Raw genomic sequence first — 15,342 nt, forward strand, 5'->3', positions numbered from 1 at the left:
GAGAATGATTACAGTTTTTACTATGACACAGTAGTCAATCTAAAAAAATTAATGGTGTTCAGCAACTAGAATGCAACTATGAATGTTTAATAATTATGAAAATTATCATGTGATATGTAAAATTTATAATGAGACATTTATTTTTTCTAATGAAGAATCTTTGGATGAACTAATCTGATCATCTAAAGAGAATCATATTTTTCCAAGCCTTGAATGACTGCCAACCTTCAGAAGATTGTATTGAGATTTTCAGATAATTTATTTGACGGGTATGTTTCTGTGTGTGAGTACTGCTCAACAAATTCACAAATTGTATAAATCTATTAGATCAAGAAGGGGCAAAGGGAGGAAAAGGCAATATAAGATTACAACAATGGGAGAAAGTGTTGAAGAATGATAATCACTATCTCAAACAAAAACTAAAATAAAGCGATCTTTGGGGTGCCTGGGTGGCTCATCTGACTCTTGATTTCAGCTCAGGTCATGATCTCACCGTTCCTGAGCCCCAGCCCTGAGTCATGCTCTGAGGGGACAGCATGGAACCTGCTTAGGACTCTCTCTCCCCCTCTCTCTGTCCCTCTCCTGCTCACATGCTTACATGCTCTCTCTCCCTCTAAAAAATAATAATGAACATAAATAAAATAAAATAAAATTAAATTAAATCAAATTAAATTAAAAAGGGACCTTTGCAGAGGTGGTAAGGCTATTTGAACATGAGAAGTGATGTGAGAAGAAACTTGCTCTTTTCTCTACAGTTGCAATTGTGAGGCAGAGGAGGAGCAGCAAGAACACGGTTCTGGAATTAGGTTCTATCACGTATAAGATGCATGGCCTTGAGAAAATCGCTTGATTCCATGAGCCTGACATGTTTTAACATATAAAATGGACCTTTGAATAATAAGTACAAAATCTATTAAAATGTGAAAATTAAACAAATAATGTAAATGACCAACACTTAGCAATAGGTTCTAAGTAAATACTAGTGCACCCTACCCTTTCTTTGTGTTCTTATAACAATTTCTACTTACTTAATGAAGGTCACCTAATTCACTAATACACTGACATTTGCTGTATTAAGTCTAATTATAGTTGTGAATGCTGTTAGTATAAATAACAGAAGTTATTCCATAGTATTTATGTTAATATAATGATAAGAAATAAATGGCTATCTGGTAGAATTTTTTTAAAAAAGTGTTTATTCTTGATTAATTGCTACATATGGTTTTATGACTGCTACTTTTATAGCTGTTCCAGTACAAACTTCTTTCATTTCAATATGCAATTTTAGATTTTAAGAACATAAGATAATCAGGAACACTTCCATTGCTGATTTTCACGTTTTCTCTGGGAACCATGGAAAGAATCAGAGATGTTTGTTTTAATGAGAAACCCAGAACACCCTAAGATAAGGCTTTTTCTCTCACAGTGAACTTATTGACTGCATTTTCTATCCGAGTTGTTACTCTTATATTGTCATTCTCAATCTTAGATTTCTAAACAGTTCTTCAACATTTATTTATTTTTGGGACAGAGAGAGACAGAGCATGAACGGGGGAGGGGCAGAGAGAGAGGGAGACACAGAATTGGAAACAGGCTCCAGGCTCCGAGCCATCAGCCCAGAGCCCGACGCGGGGCTCGAACTCACGGACCGTGAGATCGTGACCTGGCTGAAGTCGGACGCTTAACCGACTGCGCCACCCAGGCGCCCCTCTAAACAGTTCTTTAGTGGTGCCAAGTTTCTTCATAACTGTGTTAATCATCATTTTTATGAGCATTATTTCATTTCCCTACTCTCTAAGAGCAGTGTTGAGTTTTCACTTTATTTAACTAAATTATAGGCTAAGACTCTGTAATACTTCAGACTATCAAAAGAATCCTAGGATTAAAAAGTAAAAAGGAACTATACACACAGCTTGAAAAGAACCAATGTTTACTAACTAGTTTATATTTGTAGTGAAATGCTGCATTGGAAAATCAAAGTAACTCTAGGAACGACAAAGGGCTAATATCAGAATGTTTAAAATTTTTTATGTCACATTGAATTAAGGCTTTATAGTTTCAGATTATTGGGTGATGTTCTTGGTGTTGACTATTCGAACTTAAAAAAAAAGATGTCCGAGTAGTGCTGATGATTCTACAAACTACACTGTTGCTTTGCTGTTGGCTGTCTGCTAGGCACCACCAACCAGGGCTGCTGGTGGGACACTGCAAGGCTCAGGGAGGAAGAAGGAGATATGAAAAACAGGAGAAAGTAGTAAGGCAGGTTGCAAAATGAAGGATACGTGCCACAATTAAAGGTCTTAATTTTTTCTTTTTATTTTGTACAAGGGCTTATGTCGTCCAATACCTCAAATCTGTAATCCTCCTTAAGGGAAAAAGCTGTGGTTTAGGCATCCTAAACCCCTGCTGTGGGTGAGCTCTTTTAAAGCTGACAATGAATGAGGAGATGAGAGAACATCCTTATTGTTCAGAAAGGGAGAAGAGCATCAGAGGGCAGCCATTCAAAGGCAATCAGCAGCAACAGGGGCCACAGATTGAGGTCAATGGAATGGAGGGATGGCAAAAACAATTGGAGCTAGAACTGTAGAGATACCCCCTCGCAGCTTTAATTATGTAGAAGAATCATGTCCTTCTGGTCCTCCACCCACCCTCCAATCCCTCCCAAAACATGAAGAGAAAAATTAGGATGATTCTAAGAAAATATTAGGCTTTCCTTTAATCATATATAAAATTTCTCAGAGCAGTAAGAATCCAGATATAGTCAATATGACAAGTTGAACTCATCAATGGGTGAGGATCCCTAATTTGTAAGCAGTTTTTGTTTAAAATAAAATGAATGTTGGGGCGCCTGGGTGGCGCAGTCGGTTAAGCGGCCGACTTCAGCCAGGTCACGATCTCGCGGTCCATGAGTTCGAGCCCCGCATCAGGCTCTGGGCTGATGGCTCGGAGCCTGGAGCCTGTTTCCGATTCTGTGTCTCCCTCTCTCTCTGCCCCTCCCCCGTTCATGCTCTGTCTCTCTCTGTCCCAGGGGGAAAAAAAAAAAAAAATGAATGCCATAATATTAATAAAAGTATAATCCTACCATCCAGTTAATGAATATTTATTGAAGATGTTAAATTTCTTACAAGCCTAGTTGTTATTTTACTAAACATGGTGAAAAAAAACAAGAAAAACCTCCAGCAAATTTACAAATGACACAATAAAAGGGACCTATGTACATAAGCAATAATCTTGGTGTATTCAATTTTTACTGAAAATTATTAAGACCCCTGTTAGGAATGGTTGATGATATATGGTTTGTAAAAAAAAGAGAAAAGTAGTTGAAATCAATAATCAATAGACTGAATATACATATGAAGACAATATGCCAATCACCATCAGGAAATACTTCTTGAAGTTAGGGTTAATGGATCTTTTTTCTGCTGAGAACACATGTAGTTAAGATGTCTGAATAAAATTTTACATAAAAGGACCATATATAATTTTTAAAATAAAAATTCTAAGTCTTAATTTTACAACCCAAATTTTAATCATCATTTTATTAATTTGTATTATGTAATGGGGTGTGGAAGCTATTGGGTTATAATCCATTGAAATCATACAGTATAAAGGAGATTTTGGGGCTATTCTTCTATTCAATTGTTTTAATGCGTAACTCAAAGGGAGATTGATGTGGTTAAGGGGCAACCAATGAACCTGCCAAACTTGTTGTAGGAAGGAGCTGGAGATTTGGGAGGGCAGAGTATGAGAGCATTTAGAAATGAAAGAGAGACTGAGAGAAAAAAAAAATACTAGAAGGTCATGCTGGAGAATAAATGCTGTACAGAAATATCTTGGTGAAGAAAAATTGGCAAATGTTAACTTTAAACATTTTATTTTCTTTTGTGGGATTGGAATGAGTGAAGAAAGTAAATATTTTTTGACATTTTATTGTTTTTGAAGTGACATTTAAGTTTTGGAGTATTTGTAATATTCTGAATAAATTCAGTTTTAAACACTTAACCTTTTAGGATAAGTATAGATGATTATTATTTTGCAAAATATTTTTATGATGCATTGTAACTTTAATATACAGATTGGATTTAATTTTTTTTCTCTTTAGCAACACAATCATCTCAGCATATCAACCATTGGGAATATTATTTCCCTCTCCAGTTTTCAGTTGCAAATTTCATTATAGCATGATATGGTTACCATCTGGTGTTTCTTATATAACATTATACTTAGGCTTTTCAGCTTTGAAATAATAATATTTCAAAGTAAATGGAAATCCTTTCTGAGAATGTGGTTTACTGTAAGTAACACATTTATAAAACATAAAATGTAGTTTGAGTTTAGGCATATTACACATATTGGAAATATGCAGATGGAGTAATCATATGACTTTAGAAATCCTATTGGATTTTAATAGTTTATTATGCAACTTATCAAGTCCTCCAGATTAGCATTTTTGCTTAATATTACATTATCATTTCAGTTGTCTTAAAGCCTTGAAAGCTCTATAATCTTTTTTCGATAAATAGATTAAAATTTGTCAGCTTCCATAAGGATTTCTTAAGCATCTCTGCTGAATCATTACTTTGTAATTATGTAGAGTAAGTTTTCTGAATGAATAAGCATGTGAGTTTGCCCTTCCTTCCTTCTGCAAAGTGGAGGAAATGGAATAGATTTGAAAGGAAAGAGAAAAGTGATTACGTGAAAGTTAGATAAGGAATACATTTGAAAAATAAAGATGAGAGGCATAGAAAGAAAGAGCAGCCGCACTTCTTCATCTGAGGTGGGCACAAAACAAGATACAAGAATAGGGGAAAGGTAACTAAGTTTTTAATGGAGGAAAAACGTATACCAAATGGCTTCCATTGTCCCAGTTGAGCAGCAGGTGAACTAATTTGCTGGAAGTAGGGCAGACAGAGGAAGGAGACGGCTGATGCAGGAGGAAAGTGGTGGCTGATGCAGGAGGAAAGTGGTAGCTGCTGTGTTTTATGTGGTGAGAAATGGGGTAAGGAGCCAACTAGTGATGAGTAAAATAATTCGTCGTGCTGCAGTAAAGGCCCAGCTGAGGTTGGAAACCATAAATTTGTACTGTAGCCAATCACCATGGTAATATAAAGTCTCTCCTAAATGTAGTTCCCAAAGCAGAAGGAATGGAAATGGAGGCAGAGTCTAGGTCCGAAGAAGAATATTGTGATATATTTTCAACAGTTACTTGAGCAAGTAATATTGAATCTGAGAAACTAACTATAAAAATATTAAGTATTATGGGTATTATAAAATAATGTACACAAATCTTGGGTTTGAGCTCTGACTCGTTAAATTCCTGGAAGACCTTGGGAAAACCATCTAGTCACTTAACATTTTCCTCACACATAAAATGGGAATATTTACCTTCTGGATTTCTTAGGAGGCTAAAATGAGAAAATTTATTAAAGTGGCTTATATCTCTACAGGTATAATTTTACTATAAGATATTATTTTTCTTTGACAGGAGGTGGAAATTCATTTCATGGAAGGCTTTAGTTTTGCCTTGTTTGTTGCCCGTTGTTAATGTACTTTTTTATCTGCATCTGGAGATAACATTTTTCTACCAGTTACTTTATTTCTCATAGCTACATTTGTCTCCTGTTTTTTTATTATATTAAGCTCTTTTGTGTCTTTGTCCTAACAGGCCACCAAGAATATTTCATGCCCTTTTTGCAGCTTGAATTCCAGTTTGCTATGATTTTTTTTTTCCTATGGAAACCCTAATTCTACTCTGTTGATATCCTTTCTCTTAACTGCCTAGTAAAATTAGCATTATATGGAGGCTTTAGTTCTTAACCTGATTGATCCAAAGATAAAAGATTCTACTGATTGTCTAATTTCTTGTATCCCGGTCTTAGAGCTAGCGCTTTACCACATGTCTTTAAGAATTGCTTACTTTTTGAACAATTTTCTTAACTTATATCCATTTATATGTGACATCTGTTGGTGCCATTAGTTTTAAAACATAGTCTTTAAGCAGTTGAATGTGACCATTCAACTCTTTTTTGCAAGGTGTGAGTAAAATCCTGACATGAATGAGTTTGCTTTCTTATTTAAATATTCCTTTAGTGTTTGCTATTTTTCATTTTTCATGATCCTATGAACAAGTCGGCATTTGTAGTTTTCAAGTGAAAATAGCAGGCAGACTGAGTAGCTGAGCTGTAAATTGAGAGAGAAAATGGCTTCATTTGATTGGAGTGACAGTTTTCAGTTCATTCAAGGGGGGGATGCTGCATAAAGAAAGAGGCTTTGCAGACAGTTTCTCACCAAAAATAGTCTGGCACAGTTCTGATAATTAGAATAAAGGAATTCTAAGGAAGGTGACATAATACCTAATAAGATGGTTGAGATGTTACACAGAGATAACAGTGAAATGGCTCTGAAAGAACTAAATAAGAAAGAAGATTACATTTTTCTTTAAGTATGAATCTGAATCTGCACATAACAGGTATGATTAGCTACTTATGAGAGTCAACAATAAGACTACATTTTTAGCTAACGAGTCTAGTTATGCTGCGAAATCTAATTCCAAAGACCTGGCTATAATCTCATAGAAGTAGAAGTGGCAGTGTGATTGTGGCTTAGCAGCAGTAATCATTTGCCTATGCCTTGTAAAGGACAGCCAAGGTTATAAGACATACCCACATCCAAAGGCACTTTGTTTATCCAGCACTGATTTAGCCGACATGAATATGTTTCTGGAGAGGTGTGCTGTATTTTAGGTAGGGCAGATTAGTCAGGCTTTTCCATGATTTATAGGACATAGTCTTGAGATTATTTGTCAACCTATGTTCTGATTCTAGGATCATCATGACACAGTCTGAGGAAAAACACACTTTTCTAGGTCAAGGAAAAGATATCCTGAATATGTTAAGGATATATTCAGGCTGTAGGGTCCCACAGCCCAAGTTTAAATCTTGAGTTTAGGTCTTGAGTTTAAATCTCATCTCACCAACTTTGGGTTAGTTACTTAACTCCCCCAACTTTGGATTCCTTTTCTGTAATTGTTATTATGGGACCACTGACAGTTTAAAAACTTTTCAAAGTATTTATATCATCTTCATAATGCCTAGAACATAAAGTGTGCAATAAATGTTAAATTTTGGTACTCATCTTGATCCTGAGATTCCAAGTTCAATGCTGGAAGCCTACTGAGATGGCTCTCGCTGGACTCTCCTTAATCCCTGAGATGAAATCTGACAAATGAAGACGATTTAGTCATCATAGAGGAGCCTCGGGACTCATGAACTTGCCTAGCCAGCCACAATTATGCAGTTGTGGTCAGGATTTAGGTGTGCTTTCAAGACTTGAGCAAAGTTGAAGGCGAGAAGTCCTATTAACATTATTATTTTATACCTAGGTCCTGCTGCAAACATGCCCCACAGTTTCTAGCTTTGGAATTAAATGATCTATGAACACTAACCTCATTGGAAATCTTTGATTAGATTTTCCCATTAATATACTCATCAAATTCTAAAATAAGGCTTCCTTACTTTCTTTCTGAAGTTGTTTCCATTGCAGTACCACTTGACATACCTTGGTCTTTTCTCAGGTAGCCCTTTCCTTCTGCCCTTCTCAAATGTTCTTGTAAGAATGGAACTAATGTCAAAGAATTTGCTCTTAAGTATTCTTTCTGAGGGATTAATACATTTGGAAGTTGTCAATAAAAGTCATAAACTGAGGGAATAATTTAAAGCCAGAGACCTGATTCATCATCAGTTCATTGCCACTATATGATTCTCCTTTCTTTTCCTATGACAAGTATGGAGTTATCCATTTTTCATTGGTAAAAGTGTAATTATTATTCAACTGTTTCAGTAACTCTGATATTTTAGCTTTTTCAAAATTGCTATTATTGATGTGTAATTGCATGCATTCTTTAATTGGTATGACACAAAGTGGGCCTTCTAAGAGCTATATGTTCCTTATTTATTCTTAATCATTCTACTTAAACCACTCATAGCGGTAGACCAATCATGATACCCCAATGAGTTTTTCATACTTTTCTGCATTAATATCAAAATGACATTTATGGTTGGGAAACTTGTAGTGACAGAATTTCTATTAGCTCTTTATTTAATTTTTCCTTTTTAATATTGATTACAAATGTATACCTTTACTTTCTAAAGAAAAAAACAAAACATGCAAAACTTAGATCAAGAGACTGATATTACAATTTTATAATAAGTTAAAAAGGAATTTTCAAGACTCCAATGGGAAATAAACTAAGTAAGGAGATAGGTTTATCTTCAGATCTCAGAAGTCATTAGATCAAAGACTTTAGTTTGGGAAAGGATAGAAATACTGGGGTGGTGGGGGGAGTGTTATAGACTATGGAAGAGGGAGAAGTCACCTCTTTAATTACCAGGAGAGAATAGGAAATAAGACTGAAAATTTGAAATCATTATTTGCATGTAAATTGTTTATCTTCCTCAAAACATGAGCCTTCATTTGTCATGATATAGACTGATAAGATTACAAGTTTCTCTAAAGCTAGTAGTGCAAAGTGGCTAACCTAAGTATAATATTAATTTTCAGACTTCCATAGAAAAAAAAGAAGCATTTCAGTTCTTTTCTTATCTTTATCTCTGTTCTCTAATGGAGTTTTCCATTCCTCTTTCCAGTTTTGCCCCAAAGCTCTCACATATAAAGGGAAATAATGAGAAAGCACTTTGTTAAAACACACACACACACACACAGACATGAAAATGAGTTAGTTAAGGGCATATTCAGTAAAAAGAAAAGTGGAATTATTTTTATGTATTTTTTTCATTTGGCTAATGTCTTTCATTTTAAGAGGTCTGTTCAAATACTCCTGGTCATATCTATTTATTAAGAGCTGAGTTATAGCACAAACTTCAGCCACCCAAAACAAGATAGTAGTAAAGGAATTTGTGCTGAATTGGAACAGAATGCTAGCCTTCCTATGGGAAAGATAATCCAGCTGTTTTGCTTTAATTTTTTATAATGATAAAATTCTCTTCAGTAATTTTCATAGACCGCTGCAGCAGTCTGTCAAATGTAATGCTAACTATTGGATTAAAATATTGATTTTCTTATCTTTGTAGAAAACATTATTCAGAACATCAAATCAAGAAGGATAGTGGTGTAAAATAAAAGTAGTAAGGATAAAAGAAACAAGTGTAAAGGGAATGGTTAGAATTTAGTATACCTTGCAGGAAAAAGCATACTTTTTAAAGAAGGGTTTTTCATTAAATCAGAGCACTGTGGCAATCGAATCTCTTGGCTCTTTGATTGTTTATACTCAAGAACTATTTTGAAGTCCATAGGTGTATAAACTGGAACTTTGTGCAATTACAATCCTTTCAAGATCTAATGTGGACTGTGGCTTACAATGAATGAGAAACATAGAAAAACTTGACCCCAAAGCTACTAATCCAAAGCATTCCTGATTAGTTGGGCTTAGTTTTTGATTGTTTAAAACTTCCCCTTTTTATCCTAGAAAAAAGTAACTTTCCTGTAAACTTGGCATTTGATGCTAAATATTATAGACAGAAATAGAACATAACCAAAAGACAATGGGCACCACATTATCTTATTGTTCAAAATACAACTTCATGGTAGTAAATGTTTTTTTAAAAAGTAAGAAAAGTGACTATGTGACAAGATAAAAGTTATTTTGTTGTAAAAAGGAATGTAAATCTATACCTATTATTGATTAGCATTTAGTACATTGATTTTGATAAAGTTGTATGTAAAACTTTTGCTTCCTTTCAAAAGAATTATTTTTTTTCTTTTTCATTCAACATTTTACTCAAGTTAAACGTATGTTAAAGATGTCACAGAAAAATGAAGACAAGATTCTTAGTTACTACCATTCTCTGTGTGTGTGTGTGGGGGGGGGGTATACAGCAGGCTGGTTAATATCAACCTATAGAGCAGTAAAATGTACTCTTTAAGGTCATCTTTTCTACTGGATGAGAATCAATTATACCTCTACCATAAAAATAACTCATTTGCATTGCTATGGACATGAATCATTTGAATTACTACCAGTCTTCTGCAATTTAACTTCTGTCTCTAAGGAGTACTAAGATTGCCTTGTCAATGGAAAAGCAATCAAAAGAGAACATTTTATACAACCAGATAATTCGTGGAGGGATTCCTAGACATTTCACTGAAGCATTTCATTGAAAAGACACCCAGTCATCTCTTTTGCCCATTTCCTAGTTTTGAACAGTTTTTTTCCTAAACACACTGCTCAGACAATGGCATATGCTGTTTGCAGTCAACTAACTTTTATCATCTGTTCCAATGTGTTACCTGGGATCGTTCCGCAGTTTATGACTGATATAAAATTGATTCAAATTCCCCAAGTTTTCTGTGAATTACCAGAAAGCTTTTTACCTATTCAAGGTTACCTCTGGCTTTCGACTCTTGCTTCCACTGAATTCATTCAATGTATTGATTGCCTCACATTCTGGGAGTTCTCTTCCACGGCAGGCAAACTGTCCCTACAGTTAAACAAAGCATCTGACTTGGTTCCTGCAACTTTCTCCATTATTTCTGAGTTGCAAATAACTTTGATTTAAACATCAACACTGCAGGTTATTAAAAGACATTTTGACGCTTCAGCACTAGTGTACCTTCAATGGCTACTTCATCTAAGATAGCTTTTTTAAACTGAGCATCTTTGTAGATATCTAGTGAAATTTCAGATGATTTGGGGCCAGAATTCCTAAATTTTATCTCCCTCTATACCTGAGATCTTTGATGTGCCTGCTATTACAAACTTGCGTCCCAAGAAATGAAATTTTAAGCTGTACCATAAATTAACAAAACAGCTCTAAGTTGGAGGTAATGAGGGCCTTACCAAAAGGACTGTCTTGGACTAACTTCTTTGTTTAGTCTAAGCCATTGGTTATTTTGGAAAGCATTCTTGATTCTATACTGAACAACAAAGATCATTCTTCCTTAAATTACAAGTAAAAGTATCATGATGTAATTCTAGAACAACTTTAGAATTAATTTGATGTTAATTAATTACATTTAGTTTCTATTAGATTTGCATTCAGAAGTGAGTTAATGCATTTTGTGGGAAAGATATGAGGACTATCCATGTTCACTGAGGCAAAACTTCAGAACTTTTGGTCAAACAGAAATGTCTTTCTCTCTCCTTCCTACCCTCCTATGTTCTAATTTCCTTGTCTTCCTTCTTACCACATCTATTTATTTATCATCTACTAAATGACAACCACCATCGTAGCCTGAATTTATAGCTGTAAACAAAAGAGAAAGTATGTGTTCTCACATAGCTTCAAGTTTATGTGGAGAAATACAATTAAAAATGGAAATAAAGTGTTACAATAAAGGCAATACTGATATACATTTTGTAGAAAATAGCAAGCATATTGAATTAGTTATCAGTTGCTCTGTAACAAATTACTTCAGAATTTTAGATAAGCATTTAGAAAAAGCATTTATTATCTCAGTTTCTATGTATCAAGAATAAGAGAGCAGCATACCTGTGTGATTCTGGCTCTGAGTCTCTCATAAAATTGGAGTCAAAATGCTGGACAGAGCTAGGGTCATCTGAAAGCTACATCCAAGATGATTTACTCACATGGCTGGCATGTTGATAGTGGTTATTGGCAAAAGGACTTTCCATAGAGCTGTTACAATATAGTGTCTCCCTCTCTCTCTGCCCCTCCCCTACTTGCACTCTCTCTCTGTCTCTGTCTCTCTCTCAAAAATAAATAAACATTATAAATAAATAATAAATAATAAATAAATAAATAAATAAATAAATAAATAAATAAATAAAATGTTCAAGACACTCAGCAATGACTTTTTTACTTGTTAACAATTATACCAAATCTAAATTGGTTGTATGTTCTTTTTTCTTTCTTTTTTAAAAATGTGTTCCACCTCTTTCCCTTCATACACTTCCTATTATATTTTCCTTCAAAAATTATTTAATTTTGAATGTCTTAGATAGTATCTCCCTTGAGCCAACACTTGAAAAAAATTAGGCTTTCATTTTGAGAAAAGAATAAGACAAGGACATTCACTGTCACCAGTGCCATTTAATACTTATCAAGAGTTTCTAGCCAGCATAGTGTAAAAGGAAGAAAATATAAAAGATACAAAAATTGTAGCAGAAGAATGAAACTATCATTAATTGTAGGTAATATGATTAGCTATATAGAAAGCAAAATAAATAAATTATATAATTACTGCATAAATTTAGCAAGGTTTCTGTACAGAAAAGCAACAAAGGTAAACTGCATTTATAAAATGCCTCAGGAACATGAAATACCTAAGAATAAATTTAACATAAGACTTCTTTATAGAATATAATAAAATAAAATTGATAGAAATAAGAAGGTCCAAATAAGTAGAGAGCTTTCACATGGATTAGAAAACTCATTATTTTAGGGGCGCCTGGGTGGCGCAGTCGGTTAAGCATCCGACTTCAGCCAGGTCACGATCTCGCGGTCCTGAGTTCGAGCCCCGCGTCGGGCTCTGGGCTGATGGCTCAGAGCCTGGAGCCTGTTTCCAATTCTGTGTCTCCCTCTCTCTCTGCCCCTGGCCCGTTCATGCTGTCTCTCTCTGTCCCAAAAATAAATAAACGTTGAAAAAAAAAATTTTTAAGAAAACTCATTATTTTAAAGATATCCCTTCAAGTTGGTCAATTTATTCAATGTAATACTTAATTAAATTGCAGAAGTTTAAAATAACAGAATTGACAAACCAATTCCAAAATATACATGGGAATGCAAAATGCCAAGAATAGCCTAGATAATCATAAGAAAGAACAAAATGGGAGGACTTTCTCCACCTGGTATCAAGAATTATAAACCTACTGTACTTAAGACAAGATGGTGTTGACGCAAGATGGGCAAATTAAACCTACAGATTAGAGAAGGGAGCAAACTCATGTGTTTTTTTTTTGTTGTTGTTTTTTTAATTGTTTTTTCAACGTTTATTTATTTTTGGGACAGAGAGAGACAGAGCATGAACGGGGGAGGGTCAGAGAGAGAGGGAGACACAGAATCGGAAACAGGCTCCAGGCTCCGAGCCATCAGCCCAGGGCCTGACGCGGGGCTCGAGCTCACGGACCGCGAGATCGTGACCTGGCTGAAGTCGGACGCTTAACCGACTGCGCCACCCAGGCGCCCCAGCAAACTCATGTTTTTATGAACACTGTCAGCTCAACAGATATCAGAGCACTGGAGTCTTTTAACAATGGTTTTGAGCTATTGTATATTTAAAAAAAATAAAGATACCACCCTGTATCCACCCTACTTCATGCCATATGTGAACATTAATTCCAAGTTGACTGTAAATCTATGTCAAAGGTCATAAAGCTTTTGGAAAGAAACATCATGTCCTATTGTGAGTGACAGAAACTCAGCTCAAATGAACATAAGCAAAAAGGCCTTTGTGATTAATATAATTAGAAAATCTGGATTACTGACCTCCAGTATCCTATGCACTATGTTTCTCTGCATCACTTTGCTCTGCTAGCTCATATTAAGTCTTGTTTTGTGTAGAGGCTCTCTCCTGCAGGTGGACAGGATGGCCTGAACAGTACCAGACTCAGAGCCTCTAACATTGGCAACTCCACTGAGAGATAATCTTTTCAGATACTGACTGCTGGGCTTGATTCATATATCCATAGTGATACAGTGTGACGTCCATGAGGGGAAAGACAGGACTTGTGATGAATGCTCCACAGGGATGACCTAAAAAGACCAGTGTTTCTTTTTTTCTAGGAAGCAATGTTGACCATTCAAGTTTAAAAATAAAATAGAAAAGAATGAGTTTTTGGTCCCAAACTTATAAATTGTGTATCAGAATAATGTAACAGAATCGTAATAGTTCAATGAAGTTGCTTCATGTAATTTAAAAAATACTGCATACTTGGGGCTCTGGGCAGTTAAACTTCTGACTCTTAATTTCGGCTCAGGTCGTGATCTCACAGTTCCTGGGTTTGAGGTCCACATTGGAGCTCTGTGCTGAGAGTGCAGAGCCTGCTTGGGATTCTCCCTCTCTCTGTCTGTCTTTTTGCCTCCAACCCCCCCCCCCCCCCCGCTTGTGCATACTCACTCTTATTCTCTCTCTCAAAGCAAATACATAAACTTAAAAAAATACTGCATACTTATGTTTCCATCAATATGAGGAAAGTGCTAAGTATCTGTGTCCTTCTTTTTATATACATTATCTCTACTTTTCACAGCAAACCTAAATGATTGTATATTTATTCCTATTTTCAGAGGAGGAAAAATATCATAATGGCAGAATTGTGATCAGTTTCCAGATTTATCTTAACACCAAAGATTTTTGCTTTTCAATAAACTAAGTTGCATCTCAATAGAATATTGTATTAATAACTATCATAATTAGCAAAGGTCACTAGGTAGCTTCTTATGGAATAAACCTGGACATATATTTGAAAAATAATTAAGCTTTATATACAATTTTTAATTTAGAGAGAACAATTTTCACATATTAAATTTAGAGTTAGCACATAAGTTAGTGATGACAAAGGGTAAAGGCAGAAATATTAAAAACAGCATATATTGTGCTCCTTGTAACTAACACAATATTATTTACAGGTTTGGTTGCTGTGGTGATGGTCTTGTATGTTCATTTCCACCCAGAAATCTAGTAGACATTTTCAGGCAGTATAAATAGATTCCAAATTAAAAATATTAAGACCTCACTTAATTTTCATGAATACAGAGAGCATTCAATTATGTATAATTCTATTTCATCACATTATTGGAGTAGTAAATTAAAAGGTGTATTTAAATCTGTAGTCTTCAAACAGTTTATTTGAAAAAGAGGATTCTATTTTTCCCCTAGGATTCACTTGGATTTGCATATTCCTAAAATGATGTGGCTTTATTCCCTTAAGGCTGAAAGATTTGTAAGCTTTCACGTATCGGACAGCACTGTTGCAGCAGGAACTTCTCAGTTTGATTTTTTAGTACGGTCCAAATATAAATAGATTTATTGGGAGGGTAAGATCTCAGAAAGGCAGTCAATACTGAAAAACAAGTGAGCAACACATTTGAGTTAAGTGAATTATGGCTAAGATAACAGTCTCCTCGCTGTATAGAATGTTCTGTCATGTGGAGGAGTGTTTTCCTGCATGATGTCAGGCTTTCATCCTTATAGGGACCTAGATCCTATTTCCCTTCCATACGAATATTTGACATAGAATCTTTTTACTGATGATTAAACTTCTGGTATTTAAAATCCAAGGCTGCTATCAGTTAAGTAAGTCCTCCTTTGCCACCCTTTTATAATTTTCTTGCATTGATTTTGAGAGCTGGGTCATTTATATGTGTT

Source organism: Herpailurus yagouaroundi, unplaced genomic scaffold, assembly GCF_014898765.1.
Source record: "Herpailurus yagouaroundi ecotype Mexico unplaced genomic scaffold, PumYag 186, whole genome shotgun sequence".
Taxonomy (NCBI): domain Eukaryota; kingdom Metazoa; phylum Chordata; class Mammalia; order Carnivora; family Felidae; genus Herpailurus; species Herpailurus yagouaroundi.